This window comes from Netta rufina, assembly GCF_964035555.1.
Source record: "Netta rufina genome assembly, chromosome: Z".
Taxonomy (NCBI): domain Eukaryota; kingdom Metazoa; phylum Chordata; class Aves; order Anseriformes; family Anatidae; genus Netta; species Netta rufina.
Window position 1 is genome coordinate 43747489 of NC_140126.1, and position 20625 is coordinate 43768113.

Sequence of the window (20625 nt, forward strand, 5' to 3'; positions counted from 1 at the left end):
TTTCCATGGGTCTAAAAATCCTAGACTGCAAAGTGGCAATAATTTCTGCATTCATGGGAAAAAGCAAGAGTCAGAATAAACTGAGTGAATTTATTTAATCGTAACCACATTAAGCTATTCATCTCTGTGGCAGAATGTCCTGGACTTCATAGCAAACATCTCTCTATGTGAATGGATAGAAACATTTGCTCACATAAGCTGGTTAAATGTGATTCAGCCCAGATGTCCGAAAGGCTTAGCAGTCTTTGTTGTGAGATGTTTGCAAAACATCAAAAAAGAATAACAGACACAAATACATGACAAAGTGCCTGTCCAGCGGACGTGCAAGGCCTGCAGTTCGACAAGGCTATTTTTGGTAATATGTACTGATAAAACTTATTCGTGTACTGTAACTGTAGTTATACAATATTCCATTCTTCTCCAAAGAAAAGGTAAAAACAGTCCAACTTGGACTGTAAAGGGAGGTCCTCATTAAGGTCCCCTCTCTCCCCAATGCAGTGCTGCTGTACCCATCATTAATAGGGAAACAGCAAAGAAATGAGCTATGTAAAACACTGACAATCTGACATGCTGGAAGATACCTGACACACCACACTGCAGTGGAAAGCATTGCACTTAAAGCTTTGATACAGACCCTCAGGTCCAACAAAGGTGTGCCAGCATAACTCTCATTAGGTTATCTTACACACAGCGGCAGGTACTAGGTAACTAGGGCCTGAATTATATTTACAGTGGGTCCACTAACCTAATTCTCTCTGAATAGTAGTGCTGTTCAGCACCTCCTAGCACCACACGGAGAACACATACAAGGGATAACATTTTACAAGTAGGTACTATACACGTATAAAAATCATTAGAAGAAGTTGTGATAAGATAATGCAGGGAAAAACTCAGAGCAAGAACAGGAACACACTAGTAATTCATCCTTCCAAAACCAAGGTCATTTTCTTCTCTCATTGTGGAATGTATTGATTCTAATTAAGCACAAGTTTTCCTGCAGCAACAGTGGTTAATATGTCTGGTTCAGACAGTTTCTGTAATGTATATACGCTGCTGGTCTACCTTTAAAAAGCAACTTGGGAAAAAAACACAGACTTGTTCTATTATACAAACATGTTTTTCTGTCAGCACACATGTACAGATTTCTACACGACTATTACACAAAAGTGTTTGCTTCAGTATGATGACACAAACTGATCCCAAACCACTGCCATAAATAAAGGTTTTTCCCACACACAGTGATCTCACAGTGTATGCATTTCAATGTCACAGGCCCAGATTACCTGCTGGAGGCATCTTAACAGTCTATAGACCTAAAACCAGCCAGGCAGCTTGGTTAGAGCCCAAATCCTCCCCGGGACATAGCATTTACCAATAGACAATCCACAACACAGGAGTTCAGCCTACCAGCATCAGACCCTGTGAGTCTCCTCGTGCTACTGAGATGAGCTAAAACTTAATTTGTAATAGAGGCATTTCACAGGTGAAAGAATGAACATGCAATAATCAATACCAATAAACTCTACCACAACAGCACAACACTCTCTTCCCTATTACCAGGTTTACTGCCTCCAAATATAATTTAAAATAATTAAGTAAATAAAGGAAACACACAACCCTGATAGGGCTTAACAGGTAAAACTTTCTCTCATCTCTAACTTCCCATCCTCAAGAACCAAAAACTCCAGCTTCATATTCTTCTCCTTAAATCCATCCCCATCTTTAAAGTCCAACACACCTTCTTCCATTTTTAGCAGGCTATTCAACCTCAAACCCAATATATGATAACTCATGCGTATTTGCCTTGAAGCAAAACTCTGAGGTTTGTGTTTTAATTTTAGGGTGGGTAGAAATCAAGGAAACTATACCTAGTTATAGCTTAGGTCCAAGCTTTGAGGACCCAGGAGTTGACTCGATGATCCTTGTGGGTGCCTTCCAACTTTTATAGTCTATGATCCTAATTTCCTCATAACGTTTATTTTGACCTTTGATCACATAACACAACTTTGATCCACACAACAACACCGAACCCCGGAATAAACAGACCCTTTGAAATGCTACTGCTAGGAGTCTTTTATTAGATGGGAGAGAAACTTTCTGGACATCACTCTCCTTCACAGCTTATTTATAAATAGAGCTAGTTACACATGCAGTTTTTGTTAATTCTCTGGAGAAGACAAAAACACAAAAAAAACCACACAATTTTATGGCCAACAACAAAACTACATGAAAATGTTCAGGACTGAGAAGCAAAAAACAAAGCAAGAGTTTCCCTGCCCAGTATTTAAAAAACATGTAGGAAGTGTGATGATTAAATATTAAATCTTCTGTCCTAGTTTGTGCCTATCAGCTTATGAAGTGGAGGCTACACCCTGCTTCATTTTTTTTTTAAGGTACTTGGACTGATCACTTTAAATAAAATTGATAAAAATATTCTTATTACCTGCCACAGACTTGGAATTGCAATGTAAAAGTAGTTGCTTTGGCCAATATTCTCCCAGAAGCAGCAACTGCTCTCCTTGCTCCTAAAGAGAATTTAATGTAGCCATCTGCTCACAGCTGAGCTAAATGTGCTCCTGCAAAAACATCCTGCATTCTTTATGTTCCCTTTTACAGTTCAAAGCCTGGCTAGCATCCCAAGGCTACAACCTTTGCAAGCAGCAAAGCAAAAAGCAGAAAAAACATTACTGAAAACGCTGTGCTCATATGTACGTTAAGGTACTTCAGTATCTGCACATACATCTCATATCGTGTATCATTGACAAGAAGTCTGGTAATATTTAGTTTCAAAGAAAGGAGATAAAACAGAAAATTGCAACGTGCAGAATTGAAGCTTGCAGTGCTTGCTTTTGTTGTAATTGAGTTTATGTTACTTGGTAAAGTAAACAAACACGTCAAATCATTGAAGCTATTTAACTGATCCACGATGTTAAAATGCCTCTTACACTACAGTACCACATAAGCTTAACAAAGAAGTGAAAAATGCATGTTCGTTCATTTTCCAAAAGCTCTATCCAACCCATCTGCAAAATACCAGCCCAAAGATACAGACTGAAAGAAAAACTGCTGTAGGGACCACAGGAAAGGGCTCTCATACGAGTGAACACACACCTTCCGTGACCACACTCAGCCAATAGGCTGAACATCAGCACCATCTGCCCCCTGTGTGGGCGTGAGGGACAGGAAGAGGCGAACACACACACAGACAACCTGAGCACAGGGACGTCTCCTGCATGAAGTCATTGCTTTTACACACGGACACGTAACAGATACCCACTCTAACATTTTGATACTTACACGTATGCTTTTCCAATTTCCTGTCTGTCAGCACCCATTTGGCAGCAGACTTAAAAGATGACTTTTCAAGGTGATATACTACTGCGTACGATCAGCTTCTGCTGCACCTGGCAGTATAAATAAACGTAAGTGTGCTTTTCCAACTGGAAAACACACAGGTTACATACAATGCAAGTTCAAAAAGGAAAAATTCTGTTGCAAGGTATTTCCAATAAGAGTCCAAAATTAATAGTGTGCTGCAGGTCATCTGGGGACAGAATGTACATTCACCACAACGCCAAGCACAACGGAGCCTTCAATTTAGCCTGGTGCTTCTAGATCACTTTTCCACACAACTGATCATTGTGTACAGCTACAAACAAAACACCACCACCAGAAACCTCAAGAAAATTATGAGTGGTATAATGGAGTGTAAAAACAGAATTGTATTTGTAAGGGAGCAGACCCTAAAAACACAAAACAAGCAGAAGCATCGCGCAGCGTTTTGGGTTTCATGGCTTTTATGGCAAGACTTTGCAGTAGGTAGGGGGACAAGAAAGGGAGAAGATTCCCTGTTCCCAATGGGTTTTATGGCATAAGTTTTCAAAAGGCATAGCTTCTCAGTAGGACCTATATCTAACATACTAGACTGGCTATTCAAAACTTCATTAATAACCTGTAGCCAGCCATATTCACAGCAGTAGCATGGAACAGGCAAAATCAAAGTGAAACTGCTATTAAAATACAGCAAAGTTCCACACTGAAATGTGAGCGTGAACAGCTACTCTGCTCCTGCAGCACTGAATGACAAAATCCCAGTTCTGTGATCACACTTTAGAAAATTTGTGTCAAGTTGCTGTTCACAAAGCCAAGCTTCCTTCAGCATTAAAAAAAAAAAAAAAAAGAAACTGAAATACGATCACAATTTACATTTTTTTCTCCCAGATTTTTCTATAATAAAAACTCGTCTTGTATTCATTTAAAAAAAAAAAAAAAGTGTGAATTCCAAATTTAGCCTTTTCACATTCAGTGAGCAACAAAGGCAAGGCTGTCATTTTTGGACTTTGCAGCAGTGAGAAGCAGAAGCAGAGATGGTACCACAGAGACTAAGACATCATTTTTTATCCAGTGCCAGGATTCTCCAAAAGCAAGCGTGCTGCTACAGTCACGGGCATAGCTAACTCATCTGAAACAGGATCTGTCTGACAGAGACAGCTCCTAAAGTAGGCCAAGGTTACCGGAGGGACTGTATCACCAAAACGCAGCTTCCACAAGAAGCCAGTTCTTCAGTTGCGAGTGGTGCCACTTCCTCATCCTGCATGGTTATACAATTAAAACAGGAGGTTCATTAAAAGCAAAGCAGAAAACACCAGCGTGGTGCCACAGGTGTTGAAGATACACAGCATTTCATGCTTGGAGAAGGCAAAACCACCCTGTAATTCAGACAAAAACGGTGTAAGGAGGTTGTTTACTACTTCCATTGATTTAAAACAGGAGCATGCACCTCACCTCCTCTGCACTGGCATGTTAAATTGTGCCCGGACTGCGAAATAACCAACCCGCTCCAGCCTCGCCCTCTGTGGTAAGGTGCATCTGGCAGACTGACAGCAGCACGGGCCTTGCTGCAAATCATTCGGACGCTGGCGCTGCCAGTGCATCCATCACATGCCCCCTTTCCGTGAAGCTGCCTGTAATTTTTCCTGCCTTCAGACCATAAAACTGGCAGCCAAAACCACCTCCCATCACTGCCTGAAAGAGAAGCAAACAACCTTCCCACCAAAGGTAGCAGAGGAGCCTGTGCTCAGCTGCCCATGGCCATGTAGTGAACTACCTTTCAGCGGCACCTTCACTCACCCTTTTCCTCTCCTTACAGCATGGGAGGTGCCCGGCATCCCCCCCGCTGCAGTGCCACTCAAACCCCAGGTACATAAAGCTGGCGTCCTCCAGTAATGCAGCAAAGGCAGAAACACTGCTGCCCCCCAAACACAACTTCTTTTTAACCAGGGTCTTAGCTGAAAGCAGGGCAGCAGGAACCCATCCTGCTACTTGTTCCAGCACCTCTCTGATCCGAGAAGATTTGCAGGGAATCTTTCTGGAATACATAGAAAAAACACGATAAGCAAAAGCACATGTATTTTTCAGGCTTGTGCTAGAATCACATCTCTGCAGGCAATTTTTTCCCCCTTGTTGGCTGGTGTCTGATCCGTGTTACCAAGAATTAAAGAGGTCATGAACTAACAAGCAACTGCTTGAAGTTCGCTCAGCAGGGAAAGCCCCAAAGCTCACTTGCTTGAAGTGTGGCGGGCAGGAGAGGGAAGAGACTTTGAACAAACATTAGCAGAACATTAATGAAGATGCAGAGACTTGCCAACAGCAGACACGATCTCCTCTCCACCTCCACAGCCAGGGGCAGAACGTCGTCGCCTGAGGGACCAGACGAACAGGACCAGACAGAAAAACTCAGAGGAGACTCATACAACCACCAAGCTGACAGTGTCTGGAACGACACTCCGATAGCAGAAAATATGTAACTCATACACCACGCTCAGGGATTGAAAAAGCTCTGTGTGCACGTAGCTGTCTTACCTTGTTCTCAGAGATACAGGAAAACATGAAATTTAACACTTTGTGTTGGATCAAAAATTTTATCCTGCTGAGAAACTGAGCCATTTGGTTTTCTGGGCAGAAGTGGAAGTTGTGAGGTGCTACTCTTCTGCCAGGTCAGTACCTGAATGCAGCTCACTGATTTAATATTAGCATGAGGAAACATGTAAGAACTCATTTACCTGCAAATTTTCAAGAAAAATATGCCCCATGTCTTTAACAGTGCAGAAGTGCGGTTTTGGACAGCACTGAGGTTTTGACTGAAATTCTGCCAGCCGGGGAAAATAAAAGGGTGGAAGCGACCAGAGCAGCTGCTGTCACTGAACAAAGCGCCTGTAGGTACCCATCAAGCTCCTCGCAGGTTTGTGTTTCTGCTGACCCCCGTCCTGCTGCCAGTATGAGGCTACCCGGGTCTGCACGTCAGCGTCCTCCTGGCACTGGCACGGAGGCTTGACAAGAAGTCAGAAGCGTGCTTGCAACTCACAGCATGCAGGAGGCTGATCCACCTCCCTGATGCTCCTGCCAACAGCGTGAGAGCCTGGCCAAATGCCAGCCGAGAGGCGCAGAGGGTGGCTGGGGGACACAGGCTCTGAGAGCCTCATGTCAGGGCTCCTGTCCCTCCACAAGTACCCTTGCAGCCCCTTCCAGCGAGCTGCAGCCCCATCCCCGGTGCCTCCTGAGCCCTCCCTGCAGTTACGTACAGTGATGCCCAACCTTCATCGCACCATTCCCACCAAGAGCTGCTCACAGAGGGTCACGAAGGCCTCTGAAGTCTTTGGTACCCTTCAGTTCCCATGCTGATGTGCCCCAGCAGGGCCACAGGGCTGCAAAACAGTGAGCAGCAGCACCCAGGAAGGACCACTGAAGTGGAAGAGAGGCTCACGTCACCTGGGCAGAAGCCTGCTTGATGACTTTTATCTATCTTCTGACTTCCCAGCGCTAAAAGCCATTTGAATGCTGTAAGATAGAGCAGATAAACCCCTGAACCACAAGTTTAGCGAGTACAATTTCTGCCACAGGTTGGTTTCACTGCCTGGATATCCCAAAAAAGTATGAACAAGCACTTTTTGCATATTTTAGCTTACTTTCCCCATGTTGAATGTACCATAAAGGCTCGTCTTGCAAAACAAAAACAGTCAGAGTGGCAAAAACACACGCTGCCTGTGTGACAGAGATACAAACAACATAGCCCCAGTTCGCCACAGCTTCAGGCTGCAAAATCAGGGAGCAAAATCCATCCGAAGGGCTCTGGTCTTTGAGGAAACAGTTGGAAACCAACTAATGTTTAACCAAAAACTCCCCGCCTGACCCGCTGCAAGCCAGACCGACGTTCCCATCAGAAGATTCTCACCACAGCAAGGCTGGAGGAGCAGACAGAGCAGTGAGCAGTCGATGACTGCTCTCTCCGGATCAACGAACAGCGACGGACCGAACACAGCGTGTCTGTGGCCGGTGTGCGCAGCTGGCAGGGGCGGCTGCTTTCTTCTAAAACGACGGCCAGAGCACCTCACAGCTGCCAAAGGGATGTTAACATACAACTAAGGCCTTCATGCACATGGGCATTTTATTATTTTTAACCTTTGCTTTTCATGCATCGCACCCCTGCGCAGCGCAGATGCGGTATTTTATTTTACGTATGCCCTGCTCGCTGTAAATACACACTACCAGAGGTTCCCAAAAGGGACAGCGTTACAGGTACGAAATCAAACTTAGATGGGAAAGTCATCTGAGGAAGAACCTGGAGGTCTGTGATCAAAACCCTGGTGGTCTGTGACTAAAACCCTGGTACCCACTCATGTCCCCACGAGGAGAGCTGTTTGCTAAGCCTGTGGTTGGAAAGCAGTGCTCTGGAGCAGCTGAGCCCTAACTCACAGTCCCTAGCTTCAGCCTGAACTGCCTGTCTATCAGCAGACTCTGAGGTTACAGCTCTCACGCCACTCTGAAAGATCTTCAAGGCCAAAGATTAAATCTTCGCATAAGTTAGCACATCACAGAGCGCTGGGCCTGCTAGCACAGTTCCAATGGACTGCAGCAACAGAGTGTCCATTAATTAAAGCTGACGCTTCGTTACCCATCAGTCAGCAGCACATTCAGGAACTATGGCATAATGAAGCCATTGTTAGTCTTTTCTTCACATGTTCATCCGCAGAACAAAAGGTGATGGTTGTAGACTGTCAACAAGGACTTGAATGTCTGCAGGTAGCATTGCTTCTCAAGAACAGGCTCAACAACAAAAGAGACCTCGCACAGAAAGAAGAGCTAAAAAGTTTTAGTTATAAAAAGAAAATAAGACAACACTCTAAAAGCTGTGTGTTACAGTTGTTCAGCACCCTTCCACAAACGCTGCCAGTCAACATCATACCACTCAGCCATTACCATTAGCTAGAAAAGGCAGGACAAAATGCCTCCCAAGGAAGGATAGTTTTCTCTCCTTCCTTTCTCCCAAGTTGTCACATCCAGTGCTCTTCAGACCTACAAACACAATATGACATTTTGACGTCTGAATGTGACACTTACGAGACAAATGTCTCTAAAAATGAGATACACTCTTCCTCAAAAACATTTGTCGTAGGACAGAGTTATCCTTCAGTAAAACGGAATTAACACCAACACACTGCAAAACATTCAGCAGAACAAGAAGCCTTACATAGAAGAGCACAAGGGGGATTTTGAACTTGTGGCAGCGTTCCATGAATTTGTATGACATGTTTAAAAACGAATTGATTCATACTCGTATTGTTTCTAAAGTAAATGTTTCATTAACTACCCTAACTGCAAATAGCAATCAGTTGGCATGCAGCCCAATTCAAAAGAGCAATATAAATGCTTTCTTTCATCCCAATTTTCCTGAAAATAGCAAAACGGAGGAAATGATGTCCAAAGCTGCAGAGATGAGAAAAGATAGGAATGAACCCCTGAACAAAAAGAAAAAACGTGGTAAGGCAGGTAAGGGCCTCTAATGGTAGTGATTTATTCTATTACAGCCTGTTACTGTCAGGTTATGTAATGAGCCCACAAGATTTAGGAATTCATGGAGGGAGAAAGTGTTTTTCAATTAGCAATATGGATCTGGGTTGGCTCATGTCAAGTGCCTGTAAGTGATAATCTGGAGAAAATGACAGATGGTGACTTTAAACAATGGCTTAAAACTCATTACTTTTTATGGCCTTAAGTTTAAGAAAGAATGCCTTAGCACTATCTTCGAAATAAACCAAAAGAAAATAAAGAGTAGATGTAAGCTATAATTCTCCCAAGTACCAGCCATTCTCTTACACACATACTTTCAGAAGTCTCTGCTTTTAAATTAGGGTACAGATGAAATGATGTATGAAGCTGAAACAGAGGTAGGCAACAACAGCTATGAATTAGAGGGAAGAAAACCCTTGTAAGCAATGAAGTGAAACCACAAAAAACAAATTAATGCATTAAGTACTTGCAGGAAGGAAAACGTAAAAAATAAACATGCAGCTACAAAGCCAAAAGCTGTCACTGAAACTTGGTTTGCCCTCCACAAACCAAGGACAGACAGCACCAGTTTGCCATGGCTCAGATACTACAAAAAACAAACAAACACACAAATGACAGCAGCAGAAAATTGCCTTAGGAGTCCTTGGCCATGGCTTTTAAATCTGTTTTACAAGGCATTCAGACAGTGGCTGTCCAAGACCTCACCTTCTCGATGGAACCAAGCTCAGAGCCATGACTCAGCTCAGCAGCCTCTGGGGGTGTCGAGAGGCAGCTCTTGCAAGGAGCCTGAAGCTTCCAGCAAGCACTTACTCTGCATAATCTATAAAACACATTAATCTCATTGTACAACACCAGGGGCATGGCTCAGGACATCGCTCTGTTCCTTCTCATTCTTTATAAAAAGAAAAAGAAACATTTTCAGCTGTTATCTCAGAACACCAAGATATTTCATTAAATGATGCAAGTTCAGCCACACTGGTGCAGAAGGAGAGCTCCTTGGGTGGGGAAGAAGAAATTAAGCTTTACAGCACTTCTACACCCTTTCGTTGACCACTTCATGTGGGTAAAGAAGCAGAAGTTCTTTTGGTGAAGTACAGATGTAGGAGAAGCTGAGACAGTAACAGCAGATTTCTGACGTGGCACAACCTCGCGTGTTCCACAAACACAGGTTCTTTTCTTCAGCATCAGTCCAATTTTCGTTTTCTTAAGAAATAAATAAAAAACCCTCCTCATTTGTCAGCTAAAATATCCACAAAAAAAAGTTTCCAAGAGGAAAGAAAGAAAATGTAACGAGGAAAAACAAAGTTATGCCCTCTGACTCACTGCCTTCTCCCCCCTTCATTCATTACCAGTCAGCAAAGCCCTTCCCTTCACCCGGATCAACCACCACCCTCTTCAGGCAGAGAGGGTCTCAACATCTGCCTCCCAGCTGAGCTTCCCAGCCTTACGTGGACAAGGGCACGTCAACAGCGGGGGCACATCCAGGCAGGAGGCACCACCGAAGGGGCCGGGGTCTCCCTGTCCAGCACTGCCCAGCACGGCACGTGCCCCCGGACACAGGAGCCTTGTTCGCCGGTGGGGAGGAGGAGAAAGAGAGAAGACAACAGGCAGAAAAGAAAGGGCATTTTGTTGTCCAGCAGTTACCCTTCTGGTTCAGTGGGTCACTTCTGTTTAGATTTGACTTTCTGAGGATGTAACTGATGTGGTCTCTGGAGGATCACTCAGTGCACCGTGAGAGCACAGGAATTCAAGCTTACGGCTACCACCTGTTCGGAAAAGCTAAGTAACACAGAAAAAATAACTTCTTTAAGAAAAGGATTTGGGAAAAAAGCATAGCAACACTAAAAGGGAAAAATAAATAAATAATTTTTAATAAAATGCTATGCTGTAAGCAAGCACAGCAAGTCACAGAAACACAATGGCGTGGGTCAGCATTTGGAAAAAACACGTAACAGCCTGGACAAAGAACATGCTCAGGTTACCGAGAACACCCTACGAACATCGCTGTAAGGGCACATGCTTGAAAGAAGCTGTTGTGAGAGAGGAAGTTCCACCTCTCCCAGACCGGTGGGAACAAATGCTTCACAAGAGGGTTTGGTTTTCTTTTCTTTTCGGTTTCTTTTTCTGCACCAGACTGAAGGTTAGCCTGGACAAACACTACACTTGGCAAACCAGCCTTTTACTCTGTGTTGCCCAAACCACACCAAATGCATCACTTCAAAACAAACAGAAAGAGTCAGTGAGAGCAAAAACCAAGTTCACCATCCCTGACCACAGCACAGGGCACTCTGGCAGCTTCTTACCAAAGGAAGCCAGGGGTACAGTGGGGCAGGAAACTCAGCAAGGCAGCACACAGGACAGAAAATTGTTTAAAAAAAGGTTAAAGAAAAAAAAAAAAGGTTAAAGGAAAAAAAAAAAAAAAAAAAAAAAAAGTAAAAATCCATAAATTGCTACAAACAGAGGGCACTACTGCTTGGCACCAGAAGGAGCCTAGGCAGCATCACACCTTTCTCAATCATTAACCAAGGCAGGGGAAAAAAAAAAAAACAAAACATATGCTTCCTTCTGGTAAGTCAGGACACGTTAGCAAGTGCCTGGTTCAGCTCCAGCAGTCCTGAACAAAAGAAAGCATTTCAGAGACCAGGTACACCTGCACAGCTTGCTGCCAGGGACGAGCACCCAGGCACAGCGCTGCACGGGCGCAGGAGACGCTGGTGGCCGTCCACCCGTGACCGTGGGCGTCTGTCTGCAACAGGATGGGACAGACACAGAGGCCTGTGGCCTGCCACCAGCTCCGGGCCACAGCAGTGCAGGAGTCCTGGCTCCACAGGCGCTGACACATCAGGAGAAGGAAGGAGGGGACAGAAATGTTCCTGCTGGAGGGGACCGACACGTGTCACCGAGTCCAGCTGGCAGACTGCTTCCAGAGCACACCGTGACGAGCGTTGTCCAAACGCCAGCCTTCAGACGTGGCTGAAGAAGTGAAGGTGACGCACGAGCCCAGCAGCCGTCATCTGACATTAAGAATTCAAGGCACAGCACCAGACAGTTTTATTATTTTATAAAAAGTGCTTTGCTGGATGTTAAACCACGCAACTGATTTATCGGAACCTTAAAAGGGGCCTTATCCCTGCTGAACACATTAACTGATCAATTAGTTCAACAGAAGGGTCAACCCTCTTTTCCTGAAGCAGTTCACATGCTATATCTCCAAATTTTTGCCACCTACAACCTCATCATCAAACATTTCCTTTATAACTAGAATTCAAAAATAAATTTACCTGTTACTCAATTCTAGCTTACGAAACACCCACCTGATCTGCACTCGTGACCCATGCACACAAAGCAATGCTACACCCTTCATAAAAGCACATGGTCCCCTGCCAAAGCAAAGGGAAAAGCATTAAAGTCTGAGACATTCATTTTCATGAATTCTTGTGTGAAAGCATGTGATTCCTGTAGTACCTGGAAAGGAAGCTCTCTATATGCCGTTTTGACAGGAAGGAGCCGAGCCACAGCTCACTTTTTAGTTCTTTAAAATTCAAAAATACATGAATGGAAATGCTTTCACTTTTCACTACTGGGAAAAAAAAAAAAAAAAAAAAAAAAAAACTTTTGCAGAAAAATTCATGTATCAGATGAGTCCTCACAAGTTCTAACATTCTTCCCCATAACCAAACCTGATTTCACGGATTAACATATTATTTGAAATGAAAGCAGACTAGAGAATACAAACCTGGCGAACTAGAAGTTTAAAGTGCTAGATAAACACACACTACTTGATTAAGTACATTCTATTCTCCAGGCAGCCTTCGACAAACAGATTCAAGACTCAACCACCCTACAGCATCCTTTCCTTCAGGAAAATGATTAAAGAGAAGCTGCACAGCATTCTGTCCCTGTGATGCAAATTGTGACATAGAAAGGTTTTTGCATATCTAAAAATAAAAATATCTTACTCCTTGATTTGAGGTTACGACCACATTATTAAACAGCTATGGTTTCCAACATTTCTCTCAGAATTTGTCCACCATTCCAAAGCAAACAGTACTACCATATGGGATATATATAGATAGTGTATGATCCTATGAAATGCATATCAATCCACAACAGTTAACCATTTTCAAATTCAAACACTAATCTTTGCTTTTGGCCTTCTTACCTAATTAGTTACATGGCATTAAATCAAGTGGACCAGCAAACATCACGGCAACTGTCACGTAAGGGTTACCTGAAGCCAGACAGTTCTGCGGCAAATCAGTGCCTCCCGTATGCAAAGCCATTACTGAATGACTTTTCCCCACTAAAAGCCACGGCTTGCCCAGCATAATTACAATACAGGTTGGAAGTAGCATATTACATCTTGGGAAAACTACTTACCCAGCAGAATGGGAGTTGTGAAAAAGCATCATCCACTTACAGTCACACAGACACAGAAAATAGTCCCCAACTCACTAGCAGAAAAGCAATTAATCAATGTGAGCTGGTCAGCATTGGAAAATATACCCAAAAGACTGCGCAACAGATCACCCTGACTTTTCTCACCTTACAGACAGCCGTCCTTCTATGATGAAGGTCCATTTTTAAAACAAGACAGCCTGCAGAACAAAATGCCACCTCCTGAGAGCAAACAAGACAGTGAAAATCTGGGCCTGAACAAACAAGATCAAACGCCAACCTGAAATTAAAATTGGAGAGTAAACAGAATACATACAGTCAGGTCTATAACTGTCAGCAAAGAGACGTTTTGGTGCCGGATGCTGTTATTAGACCAGGCTGAAGAAGCTGAGGAGCAGAGGAAATCACTGAGCTGAGCTGGGAAGTAAAGACGGCGGCATCAAAAGGAGGACGTCGTGCAACAGGTCTCCTGCACCAAGTCCCCTGCAATTCCTTCCTAAAACTTGGGGGGAGAAAGAAGAAGATAACCTGACAACCTGTCATCACTGAGATTATAATCTCTCGCTCCAGGGAGAGGCGTGGAATGAAAATAACTTTCTTCTTCAGCGACTGCCAAGGAGTATGACCTACAGTTCCACACTAGATAGCAGCTGAAAACAAGCCAATATTTATGAAATATTTTCATCAGCTGAAAGAACCCGTCGCTTCAGCCCAGCCAGATTCAACCCTAATTTGTCGGTGCCCGTTTGCATGCCGTGGCTCACCACCACACCGACCACGTTGTGGCTCCCCCGGCGCTCCTCTCCCCAGCAAAACCAGCTCAGGCGGCTCCTGCCCCCGCAGCCGGGCTGGGAGCAGGGCTGCACGGCCCCGCACCGGCCCCACCGCCACTTCCAGGGGTCTGTATAGGGACATGAGAAGGTTAGGCTGGCTCTGCTGGCACTGGAAATGAGGCTGCTGATGGTGAGGAGGAGCTGCCTCCCCAGCGTTACGTGGACTGCCTCAACTGTGCCAAGAGGCAGCAGCACTGCCTCTGCTTAGATTACCTGGAGAGCACCAGAGACTCGAAAATTGGGTGTTTTCTTTCCAACCTACATATGAACACATGCAATTATTGTGGGGACAAGGAAACTATTTCTGCCCGTGGTTGCCAATGCAGTGAAGACACAGGAGATCTTTGGGTTCAGTCACACTGTCCCCATAGAAGAGCTCAAGTTCACACTTCACTCGCCTCCAGGCACACTCAGGCAGGAGAAGGAGAGCATGGGCACTGGCACACGCCCAGCAGCATGGACAGCAGCTTATGCCCAAGCCACCACACCGCTGCTTTTATCTCACCAACCTTGTGGGCACCAGCATGCCCATCCTGGGCTAAGCCCAGGTATGATCCGAGGAGGATCCAGTACCTACAAGCCCCAGGGGCTACCGAACCACGCAGGTATCTCAGCGCTTGGGTTACTTCGCAATGTGATGGTCACCCCAGCCCAGCCTGCTGGGATTCCTGCCTGTCCCAACGCACTGAGGCTACACACCAGCCTTTCTGCCCTCAGTACGGCACTGACATCAACCAACATCTCAACATCACTGTGAAACCCCACAGCACCTCTTCCCATGGGTTTTCATGGATGTGTAACGAGCATGCACGAATATTTGCCCCCCGGCAAAGGGCACGCCTTTTGCTGTAGCTGAGGTAAAATGTGTGAATACTGTCAGCAGCCGAGAAACCATCACCATCCTCGAGTAATCTTTATAAACAAAAGAAGCCCCTTCTGTGTAGGCTGTCTGGGTACATGCTGCTAATAAAGAGGATGGAAAACCAGAGGTCATATAGCTAAGAGAGCTTTACATACCTGCTTCGGAAACATGCCTCGGCACAACATACGGATTGCAAATAAGGCACATGAAATGCTTTTTCGAAAAAGTAGCGCGAGATCCTCTAAGAACCTGCACCTCTACCTCAAATTTTAATTAGGTCTCTCTCAGTAACATGTGCATAGGATTATATACTCCCCCGCCCCCCCCGCAAATCAAGTTTCAAATTGTGGAACAGATCCAAGGAGCTGGTTTCTATGCATTCCTGAGGGAGAAAGGGCTATAGAAAAGCCTTTTATTTCTGCATGTATTTCCCAGAAGGCCTAACTAATGCAAAAGGAAACGTATCAGGCTTCTTCAATGGGGGGAGGGCAGGAGGGGATTAACACGTTTCACTTGCAGAATGTGTGCAAGTGGGAGGGGTGAGCGCTTCGATGTGAGCAATTAAACTCATTTCTTTTGTAAACCTTACGATGAGATAGCGAAAATATCCTTTCAATAGAAAACTACTTGAGTAAATGTCAAGGTGAATTGCGCTGAATGTCACAAAAAGCTACCGTGAAGGGGGACACTTGAGACAGCGTACGTACATCTCTGGAGAGGCACCACTTCAGCACGTCAGCATCGTGAAGTTAAGAGTATAAACACAGGAGTGCATGTTCTCGGTGTAAGTCAGCATCATCCGCACAAATGGTTTCACACACAAGTACTGGCAATGGTTTCCGCCTCCTAAATTGATTTTATACCTGCTTTTCTGTTAAGCCCTTCGAGAGCTAATGAAGGTTGGTTCTGGGCTCGGAAGCACTTCAATCTAACAACAACTCAAAAAAAAAAACAACAATTAGGCGCAGACCAACATAAGTTATTCCAGTTTGTCCCTTCAAAGAATGAATCACAAAATACTCCAGAGCCTACCATGCATTGATTTTCAAAGTAATACACTCCCTTCAAAACTATTCGTTGTAAGTTTATTAGCCCTTCAGCTTTGACTATTTTAATACTCATTCAGCAAAACACTTTTTCTACATTGAGTATTGAAGTAAAGGTGCATCCAATAGGAACTCAATTCCAGGGATCACACATCAGTTCCCACCACTAAAATAAATCTTACAGAAAACCGAATAAAAGGTTACTGCTCCTGAAGAAGGGCTTGAGCTGCGGGGTGCCTCACAGCCAAAGCATAGCTATAGGCAACGCAGCAAGCAGCTCTTACCCACCTCACGTCACGGGGGGCCCTAATCCTCACTCCAGCCACCACATCCACCCTCAGCTGCCCCGTGCTGCATCCAGCCTCTGCTGCCCATCGCAGGTCAGCCGCTGCCCACGGGGCAGGTCCCACCACCCCCTCAACCCCTGGGGTTTGGGCTTCTCTTTGTGTCCAGGCACTGGTGTTTCAAGCTCCCTCTCCACCTCGCTCTAGCAAAACAGGACTTACAACAAATACAGCAAATAGACACGGGCACAGTTTGCTGAAGGTGCAAGCTGCCCTCATTTCTACCAGGAGGAGAGGCAGCAGACCGCACGGCTGCAGCCCAGAGTTCAGTGTATACTTACCAACATGCAATTAATTGAACGAGGAGCTTAATTCAAGTTTTGCTGCGCTTGCTGGTTCAGAAATTCCTACGCCACCTGTATTTAACCACTGTTTTCATGTTTAATATAATACGCAACTAATATATAGCTCTGTTCATACTAAGTAAAAACTAATTCATTCCTCGTGTTACTTGGCATTAGTTAGAGTGAAAAGAACCTAGATTATTTAACTAGTCTACTCAATAACGTGATCATCCATCCTTCCCCCTAAACCTCTTGTAGAAAGGTAAAAGAAGCCAAATTAATTATTTACTTAAAACCAAATAATCAGGTTGATTTTTCTGGGACTGTGCTTTTTGGTGGTGTGCTACTTAGTGTTATATTTAAAACATTTAATAACTCAAGAGGGAAAAAAAAAAAAAGCAAGACAATGCTGATTTTGCTCATTTATTCTTCCCTGTAACGTCATTTAACAGTATTTTAAGACTGATAGCTTTGGAGCACTATGTTCTGGAATAACAACTTGACAAATGACAGACATTTGTACACTTCCAAGAACAGACAGAACAGTATTTTCAACAGTAAACCATTTGCTTAGGCAGAAAGAAACCACTTCCTACAGTCTACGCAACGAACTGTTAGAGCTGTTAACTACCAGGTGTTAGTAGTAGAAGGTGATATTGCATAGTGTGGTCTTTCATTTAATTAAGTTTTAAAAAGATCCTGTGGCCAGAAACCTAAGATCAACTATAAGATGGAAATACTGTACGGACACTCAAGGCGCAGAATAATTAACCACTGGACACATGATGAGGTGGGAGATTTGCCATCGTTAGAAACACAGAGTGAAGAAAGATCCTTTTTTCTGCACAGGGGAAACAAGACTAGTACATAAACTCCTGGTCTTGGTGCCAGAATTTCACCCAACAGCACCAGAGACCCATGCTACATAGCCATAACGTAGCCATGTTAAGGGCTACGTTAACAACTTAAATTTGCTTTATTTCCCCCAATCAGAAGGGTTTAGGCTGGAAGGGACCTCTGGAGGTCACCTAGTCCAACCCCCTGCTCAAGCAGGGACACCTGGAGCAGGCTGCCCAGGACCACGCACAGGAGGCTCTAGGAGAGCTCCCAGGAGGCAGACACCACAGCTGACAGCCTCTCTGGGCAACCCGTGCCAGTGCTCCATCACCCACACCGTAAGGAAGTGCTTCCTGATGATCAGCTATACTTCCAAGGCAGTACTGGGTTATGCTTTTGTCAGGTTATCTTTTTGTCTTGGGCAAGCTCAAGTTCAGCACCCAGCCTCCCTATCCTCTGTCTCAGACAAGCACTGCAGGGCAGGCAGGATACCAGCTGATGCACTTCTGGGACGATACAAGCCAACTGTTTCCCAGGATGTTTGACTGGCTTTTTCAAGCTTCTTCCCAACATTTTTGCTGACAATTTCTACAACGCAGCTCTAGCTACAAGATCCAGAAGCAATGAAGACTGCAGCACAGCTGCAGCAGTAGCATGCAAGTTGCTCCAGGCCAACCCCTGACCAGGGCAGCAACCCACTCACTTACCTTCTTCTCCAAGTGCTACCACCTTCTAAAGGTACACCTCACAATCCTGCTCGATGCCCAGAAAAACTTCATGCACACCTCTCAGTGAGAGAGCAAAAATCTAGCCTTCTGGCTATTTTGAAGGTGTTTCTCTATTTCTCCACAAAAGTTTCATCAGCACAGCACATATTTTTCTGATTATTGGTCTACCCAACCCATCACCAAGTTGGAAGCTAAATCCAGTATAACTACATGCACACTTCCAAAGCCGAATACCTAGTCAGTACAGAGCAAGGCTCTACCAAGTCACCTATCTGAAATTCATTTTCAAAAATCTCCTTGACTTCTATTTGGTTACAAAGCTTGGAAAAATCCCACCTCGATTTCAAAAGTGTCCTTCACAAAGCCACACTCTTTTAAGTCTGCTTCTATATGTCATGAATCACTTCAATACAAGTTCTCCATATTAAGTCCTTCAAGCTTGCATGGCATAATTACAAATGTTCTCTCTGCATATTTTTGCATATTTAACTCAGACACATTTCAAGCTCTTGCAAAGGAAATGTCTTAGTACACGTTTACTTCATATGTTATGCTTGTGTTATGCCATTTATTTCTCAATTTCCAGATAACCTCTAACATACTGCAGGTGTAATTTATAAACAGCAATTATAATACAATATGAATTTCAACATAAGTACACCGACAGAACATCAGCTGAAGGTAACGCACAGGGAACTCCCCAAACTGCACTCGATAATTAAGAGCCTTCGTGAGAAATCCCACGTGGACAAAAATAAATAAATAAATAAATAAATAAATAAATAGATAGATAAATAAATAAATAAATCTCACGGCAGCCCAAGAAAGTTGTAAAATCAAATTAATGGGAAGGTAACTTTCAGGCTCAAGACACTGCATGTTCTGCATGCGTGCCAGACCTCAAAAAACTTTCTCTTCAAACCTGAAACAGGATCTGAAGACGTCTGGGACAGTCTGGAATGAAAGGAGAGCAGCAGTTTGTGGTGTTTTGCCTGCGGTAGCATCATGATTTGAGGAACTCGATCACTATTGGTACAACGCATCATTGTCCAAATTACCATTCAGCTGACTCACCTGCACCGTCTGTATCCTGGTGAAGCGGAGGGGTCACTGAGCATAGCATGAGTGTGGCAAACAGAACCAGCCTGGAAGGCTCAGTGTAAGGATCTCTTCTTTCGTGTTTCCAAATCTATCCTGCCAGCAATGTTATGGAGGAAACATCAACAGCAGACAACAACAGGCTTCCCTCCTGCCAGACTTTCCTTCCCCTAGACTGCAAACTCCCAGTCTATCAGCTGGCGTGGAAGTACTATTCATTACTATTCACATATATTTATAGGTACTCTGCAGGAGCCCCGCAAAACTCACGCAGGGGCATCACGTTTCTTTCCTGCAGGAAATAATGCAGCAGCGTCCCATCAGCCACACAGGTACCTGCACGAGGCCCGGACAGATTGCACTGAGCTCAACTAGCTTCTCTTCTCCGTTCTTTCCTGACTACTTCCGAAAATATTTCATCTGTTCCTGTCACCCACGGATCTAACACAAGAAGGCAGATCCTATAATGAGAGCTATAAGATCCCTCAGCTTTGAACTAGTAACTTCTCAAATCAAAGAAACAGGTATAACTTGTTATTTCTTCTGAAGTTCCTCATGCATCCTCGGCATAACACCCAAACTTCAAGCAAATAGGGCCCTTCAGGATCCTGTCCTCCACCAGATTTCCAGACAAGAAAATTTGTATTTACATGATAAATGTAATTACTATAATTACTTGTAATAACATATATTAGTATATATTATATGGTAGGTACAATAATATTAATAAAGTAAAATAATTACTTATAAAATATATTTTAGGAAGGTGCAGACTTCTTTAATTGACTGATGCCTTTAAAGTTTAAAGCAACATTTAATATAAAAGGAGAGAACTTAACAGGCATGAAAGTCAGCTCATGTAGTCATTTTACTTTCAGGCAAATTCAAGCATCTAAATGCTATTTTCAAGAAGCGTCCTCCTAGCTGAAGCTTCGAACTACAGATTTACGTTGCCCACCTCACTTAATTTCATAGTCACAGTGCTTCCAGCAAGTCCCACCGGACCAAGTCCCACAAACAGACCTCATTTTGCATCTGGTGATGCTGCAGCCTTCCCAGAGGCCACAAACACCCCCCCCCACCCCCCCCGGCCTGCACACTTGGGGACGCATCTCTAGAGAGGCGCACAACAGGCCGCCACGCCGATGTCCACACTACTTGTACAAGCCACCGAGGATGCCTGCACTATTTGCACGAGCCACATTAGCTGGGGAAGGCCCTGGCTCCTGGCTGGCGTGCCGAGCTGCACACCCCCATCTGGTCCTTGCTCAGGCTGCCCCAGCAGTGACAGGCTAATCCCACACATCTGCGGGGCTTTCAGAAGAGATCTCGCTTGTTTCACACACAG

General features: G+C 44.3%; 1 protein-coding gene across 10 annotated transcripts in view; it reads right to left on the reverse strand.

The window, feature by feature from the left end:
• The window catches only part of SEMA4D (semaphorin 4D), a 96517-nt gene that overhangs the window by 59192 nt on the left and 16700 nt on the right, over window positions 1-20625 (reverse strand). The window contains exons 2-3 of one of the 10 annotated variants that reach the window (XM_084305291.1): window positions 3298-3404; window positions 2444-2525 (exon numbers count right to left, since the gene is read on the reverse strand). The exons of 8 other annotated variants lie outside the window; for them this stretch is intronic. The gene's annotated coding sequence lies outside the window, so the exon portion shown is untranslated. The remainder of the gene's footprint in view (window positions 1-2443; window positions 2526-3297; window positions 3405-20625) is intronic. One more of the 10 variants, XM_084305290.1, reaches the window with a different exon arrangement.